This window comes from Typopeltis vanoorti, chromosome 2 (assembly GCF_054136105.1).
Source record: "Typopeltis vanoorti isolate ZY-2024b chromosome 2, IOZ_Tvanoo_1.0, whole genome shotgun sequence".
Classification (NCBI taxonomy): Eukaryota; Metazoa; Arthropoda; class Arachnida; order Uropygi; family Thelyphonidae; genus Typopeltis; species Typopeltis vanoorti.
This window is the reverse complement of record NC_143550.1, coordinates 108,576,253-108,593,556: the sequence shown is the minus strand read 5'-3', so window position 1 is coordinate 108,593,556 and position 17,304 is coordinate 108,576,253. Positions and strand designations below refer to the sequence as shown.

At 35.9% G+C, this 17,304-nt stretch overlaps 1 protein-coding gene across 5 annotated transcripts in view; it reads left to right on the top strand.

Moving 5' to 3' along the window:
- LOC150109321 (Na(+)/H(+) exchanger beta-like) overlaps nt 1–17,304 on the top strand; it is a 489,491-nt gene that overhangs the window by 447,999 nt on the left and 24,188 nt on the right. The gene's annotated exons all lie outside the window — the stretch shown is intronic.

The following is a 17,304-nucleotide window of genomic DNA, read 5'->3' as shown; positions in this document are numbered from 1 at the left end:
TAATGGTCATAAATTTGGCGACACATATTATAATAGAAAAATGGAAAACGGGAGCTCGTGCCAAGAACATGGCTCATTTATTCCGAAACTTTAAATTCTTTTTTTCCTTTTGTTGCAAACTTGTTGCACCTACTAAATCAACTGAATTACCTACTGAGTCTTGTAGAAGGTTATAACGATTGGAGAAATGTAAGTACAACTTTACATAGACATGAGACTAGTTTAACTCACAAGAAAAATTTCTTTAAATGGAAGGAACTTGATAAAAATTTAAAAAAACAAAACTACTATTGATTTCCAGACTCAAAGCATATATGAGATGGAAAAGAAACATTGGACGAGTGTTTTAGAACGCTTGATTGAAATTATAAAATTCCTTGGTAGTCGAAATTTAGCTTTTCACGGATCATCTGATAAATTATATGAAAGGAGTAACGGCAATTTTTTAAAATTAGTCGATCTGTTTGCTATGTTTAATCCCGTTATGGAAACTCATGTTGAAAGGGCCCTACAACGAATACAATAAGGTACACTATTTGAGTAAAGACAGTCAAAATGAAATATTGGAAACTTTAAGTAACACAATCAGGGATACAATTTTATTATAAATTCGAAAATCTAAATATTATTCCATAATTTTAGACTGCACACCTGATGCAAGTAAAACAGAACAAATGACCATTATTATTCGCTTTGTTTCCTGTGACAATAGAATTGTCAAGATCAGGGAAAACGTTTTAGGTTTTGCAGATATATCAGATTCCACAAGACGTGGTTTATGTGCAACAATAGTGGAACAACTGGAAAAATGGAATATTCCCATTGAAGACATGCGAGGTCAAGGGTATGAAAATGGGGAAAATATGCAAGGGAAAAAATATGGGCTCCAAAATTTGCTTTTGAGCAAAAATCCTCAAGCGTTTTACGTGCCATGTGCTGCTCATACTCTAAATTTAATAATTAACGATTCAGCCAAAGTGAATGCAGATACAATTAGTTTCTTTGCAATTATTCAAGAAATATAAAATTTCTTTTCATTCTCTTACAAACGTTGGGCAATCCTTTTAAAGTTCGTAAAAAAACTAACATTGAAACAGCCATCATAAACGCGATAGGAAAGTAAAATTAATGCAATCCGCCCTCTACGATATCAGTTAGGAGAAATTTATGATGCACTTTTTGAAATTTTAAATAATGAAAATTTTAATACAGAAACTCAGCATGAAGCACAAACATTATGTGCTAAAATAAAGGACTACAGATTTATTTGCTCTCTTATAACTTGGCATGATTTACATAACAGAATAAACCCTGTGAATAAGATGCTTCAAGACAAAAATATGAACATTACACTTGCTTTAGAATCTATCGAAAACTTAAAAATATTCTTACAAGAGTATCGATCAGATACAAATTTTAAAGAAGTTCTAAAAATGGCAAAAGAACTGAGTGAAGAGGTGGATGGAGAACAAGAATTTAAAACTGGTACGGAAGTTTGACGACAAAAGAAGACACGACAATTTGACTACGAGCATCATGACGAAACGCCACAATTGCCAGAAGATAAATTTAGAGGGAATGTGTTTTATACACTTATAGACGTTGCAATGTGTTCGTTAATAGAACGTTTTGAACAACTAAAAACATATTGTGATAATTTCAATTTCTTGTATAGATTACTACAAATTAATAACGAAGATTTACGAAAAAATTGTGACGATTTAGAGATTCTCTTGAAGGATGGCGACAATAAAGATGTAAATGCAATAGAACTATATGACGAGTTGTGTGCTTTTCGGGATATTTTTCGGAAGGATAATTTAAATATTCAAAAGCCCTTTCGATATTCTTAATTTTATTGTGTTCAATAATTTATCTTTCCCTAACTTTTCAATTGCTTTAAGAATAGTATTAACCTTACCTGTTAGTGTAGCGAGCGGTGACCGTTCCTTTTCCAAGTTGAAATTGATTAAAACCTACTTAAGAACAAGTATGTCACAAAAAAGGCTTGGTAGTTTGGCGTTAATAGCTATTGAAAATGATATATGTGCAGAATTAAACGTTAAGACCATTATTTCTAATTTTGTGAATATGAAATCAAAATCCTTGAAATTTTAATAAAAAAAATTTCAAGTATATTTATGTAATTTAATTTATTTTCTGTTATTCTGTAAAGATGTCATTTTTTGAATACTTATATTAAATGTTCTAATTATTTCTGAATTCTTTTCTTATTTTCTCATCTATTTTAAGTTTCTTTTATTTTTCTAAAAGCACTTATAAAAATTATTAAAACTTTTTACAAGTTACTAAGAATTTAGTAACTTGTAAAATGCAAGAATTTTTTAAACAAATAAATTTTAACTTTAATTAAAATTCATTTTAATTTTGCTAGCGATTCAGGTCGGTGAGAAGGCTATAATCCCTGTATCATTATATTCAACGATTAAAGTGAAGTGGCTTTATCAAAATTTGCTTTAACTTTTGAGAATTTTTTGAATATTGCGGTTTTTAACGATTATCCTGCCTAGCCAACACTCCCGGTTCGTTACATTTAGCGAACCAACGTATGGCTGTTCCGTCAAAAGTTATTTAAGAAATTTCAAATAATTAAAATTTTTATTATCGTAAAAGAACCACACTCTCCCGGATCGTTACAGGGGCGCTTAGATAGAAATTGCATGCGGGCGCCAAAGACCCTAGCGCCGGCTCTGAGAACTAGGATTCAGAATTGGGTTGACAACAATGGTATTATCTTTGATGGAACAGCATAGATTTACTGAAAGGAGGTCATGTTTTAGTAATCTACTTACGTATTACAATAAGGTGACTGCTTCCATGGACAGAGAAAAAGGATACACAGCAATATACTTTAATTTTGCAAAGGCTTTTGATAGATTACTGCATGATAAGTTGATAGTCAAACTGGAGTGGATGGAGTTGGTTGTTAGATTGGTGCATTGGATTGGAGACTGGCTATCTGATAGATATCAACAAGTTGTGTATAGGGGAGCAATATCCAGGAAAAGGAAAGTTACTAGTGGTGTACCTCAGTGGTCTGTTTTAGGGCCATTGCTGTTTAACTTGTATATTAATGATATTGGTGAAGATTTGGATGGGGATATTCAGTTGTTTGCAGATGATGCAAAGTTGGGACAAACCATGAAGAGTAGAGAAGATGTTATGGCCTTACAAGAAGACTTGAATAAATTGAGTGATTGCGGATGTGAGTTCAGTGTTGCAAAATGTAAGGTTTTAAAATGTGGAAAACAAAAATGGGATGCAGAATTTATGCTTGGTGAGGATATATTGTCAGAGGTGGAGGAAATAAGAGATCTGGGGTGATACTGGATAAGGATCTGAAATTTAGGGGACACATAGCCAAAATTGTAAAGACATTGTAAAGAAACTGATCACTATTAATTGTTCATAAGTTGTTTTTTTTTTTAATTTTATTTTTTTGTATTTATATTTAATCTACGCAACTTACTACAGTTATTTCTTTCAACTCTAATACTGTATTGTAATATCATATACAAGGTGATCAAAATTAAAGCATCCCTCTTTAAGGCCTTGTGGAGTGTCACCCAGTGATACAAATATTGCGAAACTTTGCGGAAATACATTGTGCATCATGTGGAAGCGATATCTGAGAAAAATAAGTAGTTCCAAAATTCACCAATATGTGTGTGCTGTATGATGTAATGAATGGAGATGTAGTAATTTTTCTGTGTGTGTGTAATAAGGAGAAAAGTGATGCAAGCATCGATAATGCATTTTTATTCAATTCCATTATGCATTCACAGGCTGTACTCTTCAATGTGCTGCTGTTTCCAGTATGCCACAAACTACATCCTTTGCACAGTGTGTTCAGTGGCAGAATGCAGCTGATCAGGACTGAAGCTGTGCACGTGCTGTGTTATGTTGTCTTTCAGCCCTGGCAAGTTATCAGGATGATCCTAATAAACCCTGTCTTTGAGAAATCCCCAGAGCCTTAAGTCACAGGGGATCAGATCAAGTGAACGAGGCCATGCACTGATCACTCTGGCTTCTGTGAAATATTCTGGAAGAATCTCCTGTATGAATCAATCAATGTGTGGAGGGATCCCATCCTGCTTGAAAAACGACTGAATCCATTCATATCTGCTGTTGCAGCTGTGGCAACAAAATTGTTTATCATATCACGATACCTCTGGATGGTAACTGAGCAGGTCACAGGACCCCACTGGCAAATGTCCTCAAAGAAGAATGGTCCAATGATAAATGAAGATGTAAACCCACACCAGACAGTAACTTTGGGTGAATACAAAGGAATTTGTTGGATTGCATGTGGATTTTGCATAGCTCCTACCTGGCAATTTTGAGTATTCACAGTTCTGTTCAGCTGAAAGTGAGCTTCATCTCCCCACAAAATCATCCATGGTCATGCAGCATCCAACTCCACTCGAGCAAGGAATGTTAAAGCAAATATCAGTCAACTTTCAAAGTGCAGGCGCAACTCCTGTATCAGGGTTATCTTGAATGGATAGAGATGTAGAATCTTTTTTTTTTTTACTGAGAGCAGCTGGAGTTTGGTTTGAGAGCGATAGTAGTGGGAAAGTGTGCCAAAAGTGTCATGAAAAGCTAGGATCTGGAGTGTGTCTCAGGTTTGCGAGATTGACGTAGTGGATAAAAGTCAGAATGCGATAGAAAATTGTGATGTAACGCCAGATAGCATAGAGAGTGAGTTTTAAAAGTGATACAGTTGATGGAGAAAGTAAAAGTACAGTGCCAGAGAATGGTTTGACTGATAAAAAAAATGAAGAGTTAACTGCAATGAGGGAGATAGCTTGGTTGCACGGAGTGATACATAGGGCAAAGTGGCAGCTGGAGTGATTACAAAAATATCTACTGAGTGAATCAGCTAACAAAAAGAAGCAAGTGCATGATAAGATAAATGAGAACATGATCAGGAGTGAAATAAAAATTAAGGAGCGAGTGTTATATGGTGATTCAGTAGTAAAAGGTATAATAGATGAGAGTTTGACAAAATCGTGCTTTCCAGGTGCAAAAATTAATAATATAAGTGAGGCTATTAGAGCACAGAAGCATAAGAAATGATATGTAAAAGAAATGATAGTAGTGCCCAGAATGAATGATTTAAAAGGTGAAAAATGTCCTCTCTCAAGATGGTATAGAAGCTTGAGAGAGGACTTGAAAGAATTACTAGCGGTAGCAAAAGGAAAGAGTGAGAGAGTTAAAATAGTTAGTCTGTTGCCGCGGTATGACAGAATAGAGTTGAGAAGGGAGGACATAATTGCAAACGACTCTATGCATAGGTTATGCAGGAGTGGTGTGGAGTGAGTTTGACCGGCGAAAGGACTTATAAAAGAGGGATGGTTTGCATCTGAATGGATTTGGTGTTCGGAGACTGGAAAAAATTGTTGCTGAATGAAGTGAAAGTGGATGTGCAGAATCAGGGAAACTAGAGCTTTTAGGGAGGGTGGGGATGCTGTTAAGTGGACATGCAGACATCAGTGAGGCAGTTGAGTGTAAGAATGTGTATAATATGCCTGAGTTAGGATGAAGGATAACAAACCAAAATGGGATAGTTAGTATAAGGCATCAAAATAGGGGTGGGGCTAGGGAACTTCTGTACTTTATGTACACTAATGCCAGGAATATATGAAATAAGGAGGAGTAATTTTTTGGCATTGGTTAGTTCTTCCTGGCCACAGGTTATTGGTATTAGTGAGACATGGCTAACAGAAGATGATATAGTTAGTGGAATAGAATGTGAGGAGTATAGTGTGTTCAGGAAAGACAAAGAGAAAAGATTGGGGGGGGGGGGGGAGTGTTATTGATGATAGCTGATGAACTGCAACCAAAGAGAATAGAAGTTCAACTTCAACAACATAGTGAAAATAGCACATTTGAGGCTATCTCGTGTGAGATTGAGGTCAGCAGAATAAAATTTACAGTTGGGTGCTGCTATAGACCAGGAGATGGAAGAGATGATGGAGACAGTATGCATAGGCAAATAGACTCAATGAGTGGAGGACAGGTAATTATTATGGGGGATTTCAACTATGGTAACATTGATTGGAGGGAGGAGAGAACAAATGGGAGGAAGGAAATGAATTTTATGCAGTTACTAAGGGATAACTACCTGAGACAGCATGCAAGGGAATATACTAGGGGTTTGAGAGTGCTTTGACCTAGTAATTGCATCTGAGAAATTGACTATTATGAATATAGACCATATTGCCACCAATTGGTGAGAGAGTGATCATAAGGTCTTGACCAAGGAAGTGGCTAAATGTGTGGAATTTTCAATTAAGACAGGGTACACGTGGAATTACCAGGCTGATAAGTATGACAAGCTTAGGAGAATGCTTGGATCAGTGCCATGGCATGTTAAACTGCAAGGGCTGGATGTTGATAGTGCATGGGAAATGGTTAAGGTGCATTTGAGGGAGGTAATGGATGACTGTATACCTAGAGTCTGAAGAGAAAATCAAGTGGGAGTTAAATGGATGAATAACACCATTAAGCCTGAGCTGCAAAATAAGAAACAATTGTGGATGAAATTTAAGGAGAAAGGTGACCAGCAGGCACACAAACAGTACAAAGCACAGGCCAGAAAAGTAACTACTGTGGTAAGAAAATCAAAATCAGATTATGAAAGGAAATTAGCAATGCAAACTAAGTTCCAGGCTGTGATATTGCAGGAATGAGAGAATGAATGGCTGACAGGAACTGAAGTGAATGAAATGGAGGTGAATAGTATATTACAGAACCTTAATATAAATACATCTGTGGGATTGGATGGTATACCAGCTTGAGTCTTACATGAAGCAGCAAAGGAATTGTCAGTTCCCTTCACCATATTGTTTAATTTAAGTCTCAGCTCTGGGTTAGTCCTGAGGGGGTGGAAAGAGGAGGAAAATAGTTCCATTGCATAAAGAAGGTTCCAAGACTGCTGTTGCAAATTACCGACCAATCAGCATATCAGGAATTGTTGTCAAGGTTTTGGAGATACTAGTCAAGAGCAAAATACCAGAATGGATAGATGAAAATGAGATACTGTATGGAGGACAGCATCGTTTTATGAAGGTTAGATCATGCCTCAGTAACTTGCTCATGTTTTATAATACAGTGACTGCTGAACTGGATAAGGGTAATGGATTTACAGTGATACTGCTGGACTTTGCTAAGGCCTCTGACAGGATACCACATGTAATTCTAATCAGTAAACCGCAGCACATGGAGGTGGATATACAGTTGGTGAGATTGGATAGGAGGGTGGTTGATGGAGAGATATCAGAGAGTAGTTTATTCAGGAGTGGAGTCCAAATGAAAGCCTGTTACTAGTGGTGTGCCACAGGGTTCTGTTCTTGGACCACTGCTATTTAATTTGTTCATTAACGATATAGGAAAGGATCTCAGAGGAACTGTTCATTTATTTGCTGATGATGCAAAGTTGGGTAGAGCAATAGTGAATGCACATGATGTCAAAATTTTGCAGGATGATTTGGATAGATTGGCAATCTGGGCTAATGAGAATGGATGTCAGTTTAATGTAGCAAAGTGCAAGGTTATTTTGGGGTGAAAAAATTAGCAGCAGTATATCACATTGGTGGAACTGTACTCTAGGAGGTTAATGAAGCCAAATATTTGGGTGTGTTGGTGGATAGGGAATTGAAGTTTAGGGGGCACATAGCCAAAGTGGCTAAATCAGCTCATCAGATCACTTGGTTACTGAAGAATACTTTGACGAGCAGAGATAAGCAAGTTATTGTTCCTCTTTATCGAGCCTTGATAAGACTCCATCTTGACTACTGGACCCCAGGGTTTCTTCTTGATTGGGAGGAGGTAGAGAGGATCCAGAAGTGAGTGACCAAGATGATAACTGGTCTATGGAATGAACCTTACGAGAACAGGTTGAAGATCTGTGGGTTACAGAAATTGGTTGATAGGTGGAAGAGGGGTGATATGATTGAGACATTAAAATTACTGAAGGGTTTTTACAAGATTAATTCAGAGGAAATTTTTCAGAACAGGTTTTGTGATGGGAGAACTAGGGGCCATCCATAGAAACCGATCAAGAGTGTAGTTTGAAAGGGTGTTAGATCTAGGTTTTTTACTTGGAGAGTGGTGAATGAGTGGAATAAGCTGCCAGAGTTTGTTGTGGGTGCCATGGGACTGTAAATGAGTTCAAAGTAAAGTATGATAGATACTGTGCGAATGCCGAATAGTTGTTCTTGATATGTTTAGGCCCTCCCTCGATGAGTCTAAGGACTCCTTGGAGTTGCCCGTAATAATAGTAATAATAATCTTCCATAGAATTTTCCAGACAATTGAATAAGGCACATCCATGTGGCTTGATACAGCACGTGCACTGTAGGAACCAAAGCTGTTATTCATGGCCTGTTCCACGACAGCAGTACCAATTTCATTCACTTGTTGTGAACTGATTGGTTTACAACCTCTGCCAGGTCTCACTCAGAACAGCCCTGTTTAACGACTAATCATTTGTCGCAGAAGATAGTGGACCTCATCAACATTTTTTCATGCACTGAAATTTGCAGAACAGCAACAGTATTGCAATTGTTTAGGTAGTACATTGCAAAACAGGTTAGTGCCATCACTGCAGACAGTATTAACAACCAGAATGAAGGGAAAAATCCTGTGTCCAATTTTTTAAACCCTCCTGGCACTTGTCAAGTCATGTGATATGCAAATCCCATGCATTTGATGTTTACAACATCCCCTGGTGGTAAATTTTGTAGCTATTTATTTATGTTTCTTAGATATCGCTTCCACAGTGTTCAATGTATTTTGATTGCCCTGTACTTCAGCTGTGACCGAGACATGAGGTAATATACGCATGATTTATAACTCATTATTTTGATTGATGAACAGCAGTAAACAGATGGTTGCAGTCAAACTACGAGATGGGAAACCAGAGATAGACATACTATAGCAAAAAAAATTGAAGAATTTTACTCAATATTATATCAGGATGATGAATCAAAGAAGACAACTATGAAATATGGAGTTCTGCAGATTCCTCCAGAAGAAGTTATGTGGAGTATCCATAGTTTGCAAAATGGGAAAACTGCAGATAAGATATATCTGCACTTCTAAAATCAGGAGAGGGAAAGATATACAAAATCTTGGTAACAAAAAAGGTGAAGGTAGAAGACTTGGTGAACAACCAACCCATGAGTCTACTATTGGTGGCTTTTGTGTTTCCAAAAGTCTTGGCTCATAGGCTTTGTGCAACTGACCCAGCACAACCAAAAGAACGTGAAGGCTTTCGAAGTAGCTTTAGTACAATGGACCGTATTCGAGTTGTACAACAGATTATTGAACAGTGTAATGAATATCAGCTACCATTATGTGTTGGTTTTATTGATTATGAGAAAGCCTTTGATTCAATAAAAACTTGTGCAATACTTAAAGCATTACAAAACCAGCAAGTGGAGGAGCCGTATGTCAGGACCATCAAATCACCATAAACCACTGCAACAGCATCAATTCATTTCATTGGAAACATTGCTACTCTGGAAATACAGAGAGGTATAAGACAAGTTGACACAATATCTCTAAAACTATTCAGCATGCCAAGAAGAAATATTGAAACTTCTTGATTGGGAAGAGAAAGGTTCTGAAGATATATGGAAGATATTTAAGCCATTGACACTTTGCAGATGACATAGTAATCTTTACTTTAACTGCACATGAATTACAGGCTCATATCCATGAACTCCAAATGGCTAGCAAAGCAGCTGGCCTACAGGTAAACCTAAAGAAGACCCAAGTTATGTTCAGTAGCTATGTCCAACGAGAAATAATCAGAATCAATAATGATCAAATTGCACAAGTAGGTCATTACATATACTTAGGACAAAGGATATCAATGGAACAAAATATCATGGATGAAATTAACAGATGCACAATGCTTGGGTGGAAAGCATTTGGAAAATTACAGTCAATATTTAAAAGCCAATTACCATTATGCCTGAAAAGAAAAGTTTTTAATCAATGTATTCTTCCTATATATTGACGTATGGCTGTGAAAAATTGACACTAAGTGCAAAAGAAATTCAAAAAATAAAAAAAAACAACACAATTTAGTATGGAAAGAAGTGTTTGGTATAACAAAAGGAATACATAGATAAGTAATCAAACCAACGTATGATATCATAGGAGGAGTGAAACATCTGAAGTGGCAATGAGCTGGGCATATTACTCGAAGCCAAGATCAATGATGGACAAAGTAAGTACTGGATTGGATTCCACAAGAGGAAAAACAACCATGACGTCAATCCAAATCATGGTGGATTGATGATATCATCAAATTTGCAGGAGTGACATGAGGAAGGAGAGCCATTGACAGACAGTTTTGGAGTAATCCTGGAAAGGTTCATCCAGAAATGGACTGACAATAGCTGATGATGATTATGATTCATCTTTTGAATGTAGTTATCAGTCTCTCTCTCTCTCCCCCCCTGACAATGTTCATGTAATGTTGGATGAAATATATTGAAGTTTTTGAATAAATTCCATATTATTTTTGTTATGTGTGTAAGCCATGAAAGTTATTTAAATATATCTAGTGCACATATTTTATTAAAGCTATTATTAACAGTAGAATGATTTTTGAAGAATGCAGACACTAGGGAAGTGACTGAAACACTTTTGAGCTAGCTGAATTATTGAGTAATCATTTTGCAAAGGTGTATCATCCAGGTGATGATATTATAGTAATAGATAACAGGGGGTTAATGTGGAAGTAAGGATAGATGGAGTTGAGGTACATAGGATATTACAGAATATGGATGTCAATACAGCTATGGGTTTTGGACTGGATATCAGTTCATGTATTATGAGAATGTGTTAGGGAATTGGTAGTTCCTATGACTAGATTGAGCCTCCTTAGCCCAGTCAGTATAGATAAAGTCCTTTGGTTGGAAAGACCTGGGTTTGATTCTTGTCCATGATGTGAAGAAGCTTTATCTAGTCTCTTTTGACCAAAGGTGAGTTATCTGGTCTCAGAGGTAGGAGGTTTTTCACCTGAAAAATCAGGTTTTTGCTCCCCAGAACAGGCAAATCGGCCCCATGGAAAATACACACACACACAGTTTACAACCATGAATAGTTACGACAATATGTGGAAGAGATAGGGTCCTCACCACATATAATGCCCATAGTTAACCATGAGTTAAATCATGGTAGGCAACCTCCTAGATTGGAGATGGCACTTGAATGGAATAGGATAACTAGATTGTTTAATCTGATTGTTTGATCTACTGATATGACCAAGTCACATAAGTTGTTTCTTTCAAATCTTAGTTATGTGTTATCTCTTGGACCTTCTCCCCAACCTTCAGTTTCTGGTCATGAATAGTCATGAAGTACTAATGAAATCTTTCTGTAATATTTTCTCTCTCATGCTGTAGTCATACAGCATGAGAGAGAGAGAAAATATTACAGAAAGATTTCATTAGTACTTCATGATTATTCTACTTAATGATACTTCTCTTCTGATCCTCATTGATAATATTTCTAATTGGAATGATGCTTTAAAGAAAATAACTCAAGACATTTTACATATTCCCCCTAGACAACGTGGTCTCTCTAAGATCCACAAGATAGATATACCCTTATATCTCATATGGAGGTGGCATGGTTTTACCTTCTGGAAACTTGGGTTTTTCATCCCTGAAAATAGGCACACTGGCCATACGAACATATGCAATTGATAGACATAATCTACTCACCTGATAGCCTTAATTGTTTTGACTGTCAATCCAAAACAACCAACTAATCAACTCTTATGGCCCATTGTTAATTGTGTCAGTTGTCCATTGGATATATTTTCTAAACATTTGTCACCTCTGCTTTCTCAGAAAAGTCTGCCTCTCGTATTAAGGACACTCTGTACTTTAAGAACAAAATCTATGATCTTCACCTGGGTCTATATGACATAAGTCTGGATATAGTCTCACTTTTATCAGCATACCTTTATCAGATACCACTGAATTATCAGATAGGATTTTCTGGCTAATACTTTTTTAATTTTGTAATTCATGTTGGATATTTTATGCTTCAGAATAAATTATTCCTCTTTCACCCACTCTTGCAAACTATTCTATGGAATGATATTAACGTCTCCTGAGTAATATTTCTCACAAGCCAACATTATGGTACAGGTATATTGACAATATCTTTATAGTTTGAGATAGTTCTTCCTGTGATCTAGAAAATTTTGTATTCATGATTAATACAGGTTCACATTAGAAAATGGGGAGAAAAATCAACCAACTCTTTTTTTTTTTCTTTATCTGTTAATTTTTTTATCATCAGGATGGTAATCTTCACTTTTCTGTATTGCAGTAGAAAACTCATACAGGAAATTGCATCAGTATACATCCATACCATCATCCTTGTCAGAAAAATGGAACTATTAAAATTTTAATACACTGACCCTATGCTCATATTTTATGTTCTACTGATTTACTACATCAGGAGTTACAATACATTAAAACAACTTTTATAACTAATAGCTTCACTGAGATTTTTGTCAAAAAGCATTTAATAGTTATATGATTATAGGATTCCTGTTTCTTTTGGTCAAGAAGAAATTGCTTGCATTCTACTTATGTCAAAATATTGGATATTACTTCTAAAATTCTGAAGCAGTTTAACATTCACGTAACATTTCATGTAAAGGAAATCTCTACTTTACTTTCTTCACTTAAGGATACTGCTTCATCTTCTGACCTTTCCTAGGTTTTGTTATTATGATTTTTAACTCTACACATTTATTGACCATTTGTTACCTTACTGAAGCTGCCATGACACTTTGTTGAATTTTTTTCTGTGTTTGTACTGAAGCAAAAATTTTACTTTACATAAATCTTCCATCTTTTATTCATTGTAATTATGTTTACTTGCATTCCTATTTTGAAAATGCAGGAACATATCTGTGTTAATGTGAGCAGACAGAACAAGAGAGAGGTTGCTAATCAGCATATCTGTTTGCTTCTGAACAGAGCCAAAGACTTTCATGAGATTTCAGAATTTTTGTTCCACATACAAGAACTGTGGTCTACTTTAGGTCAGATTTATACAGTGACAATAATCTCATTCAGAAAGAAAATATAAGCATGTTGAGAATTTGCTACATGCCATTTCGTGTGTAGCAGAAAAGAACTAGTCTTTCAGATATTGAGGAACTTGAGTACATAAATGTATTTACAAGAAGGTTTTAGTTATTCTAAGTAGAGAATGATCATCATCATGTCAAGACAATTGGTTAATATCAAATGTAACCATAAATAAAATAAATAAAAAAAATCCTTTCTGCCAAAACGAAGTATTATTTTAGAACAAATAGTTTTAACTAAGTTGTTTATCTGCCATCAGAATTAGGGAATATTCTAAAGGCTTTAGTTCTTTCTTTAGTGTTAAGTAGTGTATATGTGGAGTGTATTGCCCTCCCTGCAATGAATCCTTGGAATGTAATAATAATAGTAATTAATGGATGAGTTAAAAAAAAAAGGCGGAAAGTACGAATAAGGTTTTGAAATTGATAATTAAAAAAAAGTTATGGATAAACAAATTTCTGCCATGGCATGCAAAGAGTGCTTAGAGAGAAAATTAGCTACTTACTCTGTTGCAACAAGTAGGAGCTTATCTGAGACTTTATTGGCTATTATTTGCACTGTGATTTGAAAGCCTTGCTTAATTATAGAATTGATGATTCTGCCAAGACCATGATATTTATTTTGCATATAAAACATTTTTAAATAAATAGCTTTTTTTTAACATTTTTATTTTCACTTATTTTGATTTCCAGTTATAATATTTTTTGCACATTTATGCTGCCTTACAGCTTTATTACAAATACTTCTACTTAGTAAAATTTAGTCCTCTACAGATCCAGAACATATATGTCATGGCAAAAGATGTTTCAGATAAGATAAAATCTGCAATGCACATAAGATAATTCTTGTGGTGTGACCATAAAAATAACTTGCTATACTATTTGATTTGTGATGGTTTTTCCCTTTATTCTCAATGTATTTGTTTCAAACAGTGTCTTATATACAAATCTGATGAAAACATTTTCTAAGCAGCAACATTTGCAGGTAATGCTTGAGAGCATTCATCAATTATATATATGGTGCAAAATTTTCAAATACGGAAATAGTTAACTTACTTGCAGTGTGTGAAATTCATTCATCAGTGACCCTTATAGGCCTTTAGGATCCACAATCTGTCAGGTATCCTTCACTTTTGTAACCATAATTTTAATGGGATAAGGTGGTTGGTCTTATGCTTATAATTGCTTAACTGCAGGATGAAAAAACCCATGTTCTGAGAGGAGGGAAAAACATATCTGGCTGACCCACCTTCAATTAAAAAGCTTTATAAAGATTCTTGACATCCTAGACAGGATTTGCACCCAGGTTTTTCCAGTCACAGGGCATTATCATCTGAGCTGCAGAGACTGCAATGTGAAATATCATATTTTTAATTTTTTGTGCTTGGTCTATACTGTAATTTTCTTGGATTCATCTCTGCATATGGTTAATCCTATTCTTTTAATTATATATTGGGTTTTATCCGTTATCCAAGTGTAAGCAAACAAAGTTTGCACTTGAAGTACTTTCAGGACTGGGGCAACTCGTGATAAAGGTGGTATAAGTTCTCTTCACTTTCCTTAGTATCTCCCGTAATGCAAAGCACATCTCCTTGTGGATATGTATAATGCTATGCATTAAGGGAAGGGCCACTCCCCAGACTGGTTTCAACTTTTATTGAGGTCTCATCAGTGGGAGCCAGTAATGGAGAAGTCATATTTACCTATACGAGTTGCCAAAGGGTGTCATATCCTATTATTAAACTTCTCTGGATTAGAGATAAGTTTAAGGAAGTTTTTTCACTTGGCTATGCTACTAATTATATATTGGGTTTTATCCTTTTTCCACAGCAAACAAAGTTTGCACCTGAAGTACTTTCAGGACTGGGGCAACTCATAGTAAAGGTGGTATAAGTTCTCATCACTTTCCTTAGTATCTCCCATAACGTAAAGCACATCTCCTTGCGGACATGTATAGTGCTCTGCATTAAGGGAAGGGCCACTACCCAGACCGTTAGTATCAGCACCTCTGGGGCTGACTCCCACCAATGAGATCTCAATAAAGGTCAAAACTAGTCTGGGTAGTGGCCCTGCCCTTGATGCATAGCATTATACATGTCCAAAGGAGATGCTAAGGAAAGTGATGAGAACTTATACCACCTTTACCACAAGTTGCAACAGTCCTGAAAGTACTTCAGGTGCAAACTTTATTTGCTTACACTTGGATAAAGGATAAAACCCAATATATAATTAGTAGCATCATCATCAACAACCATGGGTCCAATGCCCGCAGGTGTCTGATGCCATCTTGATATGATTCTTCCATTGCATTATATTTTGTTCAAGATGACACAGTTTGTGTATGGAGTTTCCGCACCATTTGACACAATGTCATCGCCCCATTCTCTGTTTGGTCTTCCTTTTTTGTTCTTTCCTTCAATAAAGCATCCAAACAGCAGCATTTTTATTTTCCTCTCATCGTTCATTCTACATATATGGCCAAAGAGACGTAGTTTCCTTTTGATTATTTTCTGGATCAGGTTTTCTTTTGGTTTTATTCATCTGTAGATTTCCTCATTGTTCACTTTCTGGATCCAGCTTATTCTCAAGATCTTTCTATAGCACTTCCTCTCAAATGCTAATATCCTGCTTTCAGATTCTCTCAGGAGTACCCAGACCTCACATCCATAGAGCATGCTGCTGAAGATACATGTTTCTACAATGTGCAGTTTAGTTTGCATCTTTATAGCTCAGCTCTTCCATATTTTGTCCATGGCTTTTAAAATAGTTTTTGCCCTGGCTGTTCTAATTTTTATCTCTTTTTTGGGGTCCAAGTCATGCATCATGTGGCATCCAAGATATGTGAAATGTTCCACATTTTCTAGTTGAAATCTGTCTATGGTAACTATGTTCAGTAACTCCCGTTGTCCAAATATAATTGTTTTAGTTTTTTCAAAGTTGACATTTAGTCCATATCTTTTTTCCTTCTGTGTATAATGTTTGCAATGTCTATTCCAGCCTTGCCTTGAAATGCCTCCACCTTCTTTAATTTTATCTAGTGTTCTTTCCAGATGTGTAATGAAGATGATTGGCGATAATGGGTCCCCTTGTCTTGTGCCTTGACTAGTGGCAAACCAATCTCCAGTCGCACCTGCTATCCTGATTTTTGCTTGTGCTTGGCTGTTTATATCTTTCAGCAGGTGGATCAATTTATTGTCCACACCATAGGATTCCAAGACAGTCCATGTTATATTTTGGTCAATATTATCAAATACCTTTTGGAAGTCCACAAAACAGCAGTATATCTTTTTGTTCTTTCTTCGAGCTTTCTCTGCTATTAGTCTTAGTGTGAGTATTTGTTGCACTGTACTTCGATCTTTTCGAAATCCGGCTTGCTCATCAGGAAGATGTGCCTCCATATGACTCTTCAGGCGTTCTGTTAGTATTTTCATCAACACTTTGCCAAGATGACTCATTAATGCAATAGTTCTGTAATTGGTGCATTCTAAAGCACTGCCTTTCTTATGAAGAACAACCAAGACCGATTTTTTCCCCTCTTCGGGGGCATTACCCTGATCTCCATATTTCATTAGATAAGTTATGCATTTCTTTTACAACTGGTTCTCCCCCATATTTTAGCATCTCGCCTATTATGTTGTCATCTCCAGGACTCTTGTTGTTCTTGAGATATTTTATAGCCTTATTCACCTCCTCTTCCAAGATGTCATTTTCAAATATCTCTGCTGGTGGAGAGATTGCTTTTAGTTCTTTGATTACTTCTGTTGCAGTATTATTTAGTTGACTTTTATATAGTTCGCTGCAATATCTTGTCCATCTGTGTATGATTTCGGTCTTGTCCATCAATACTTTAACCGCTACTGATCTTGTTTACCACTTCCTATTGACATTTGTTATAAGTTTGTAGACTTCTCTAGTTTTGTGTTCTCCATAGTACTGTTCAATCTTTTTGTACTGGTCCTCCAACCATTTGGCTTTATCAGATCTTGCTGCTTTCCGTACTTCATTGCATTTTTGATGATGATGAATTAGATTCTTTGATTATATCCAGTTTATTAGGATTTTGAGACAGTTAAGATGTAAGCTCACTGGATTTTCACTTAAAAAAAAAAAAATCAGCTTTTATAAACATATACTGCAGCTCAGCAAGG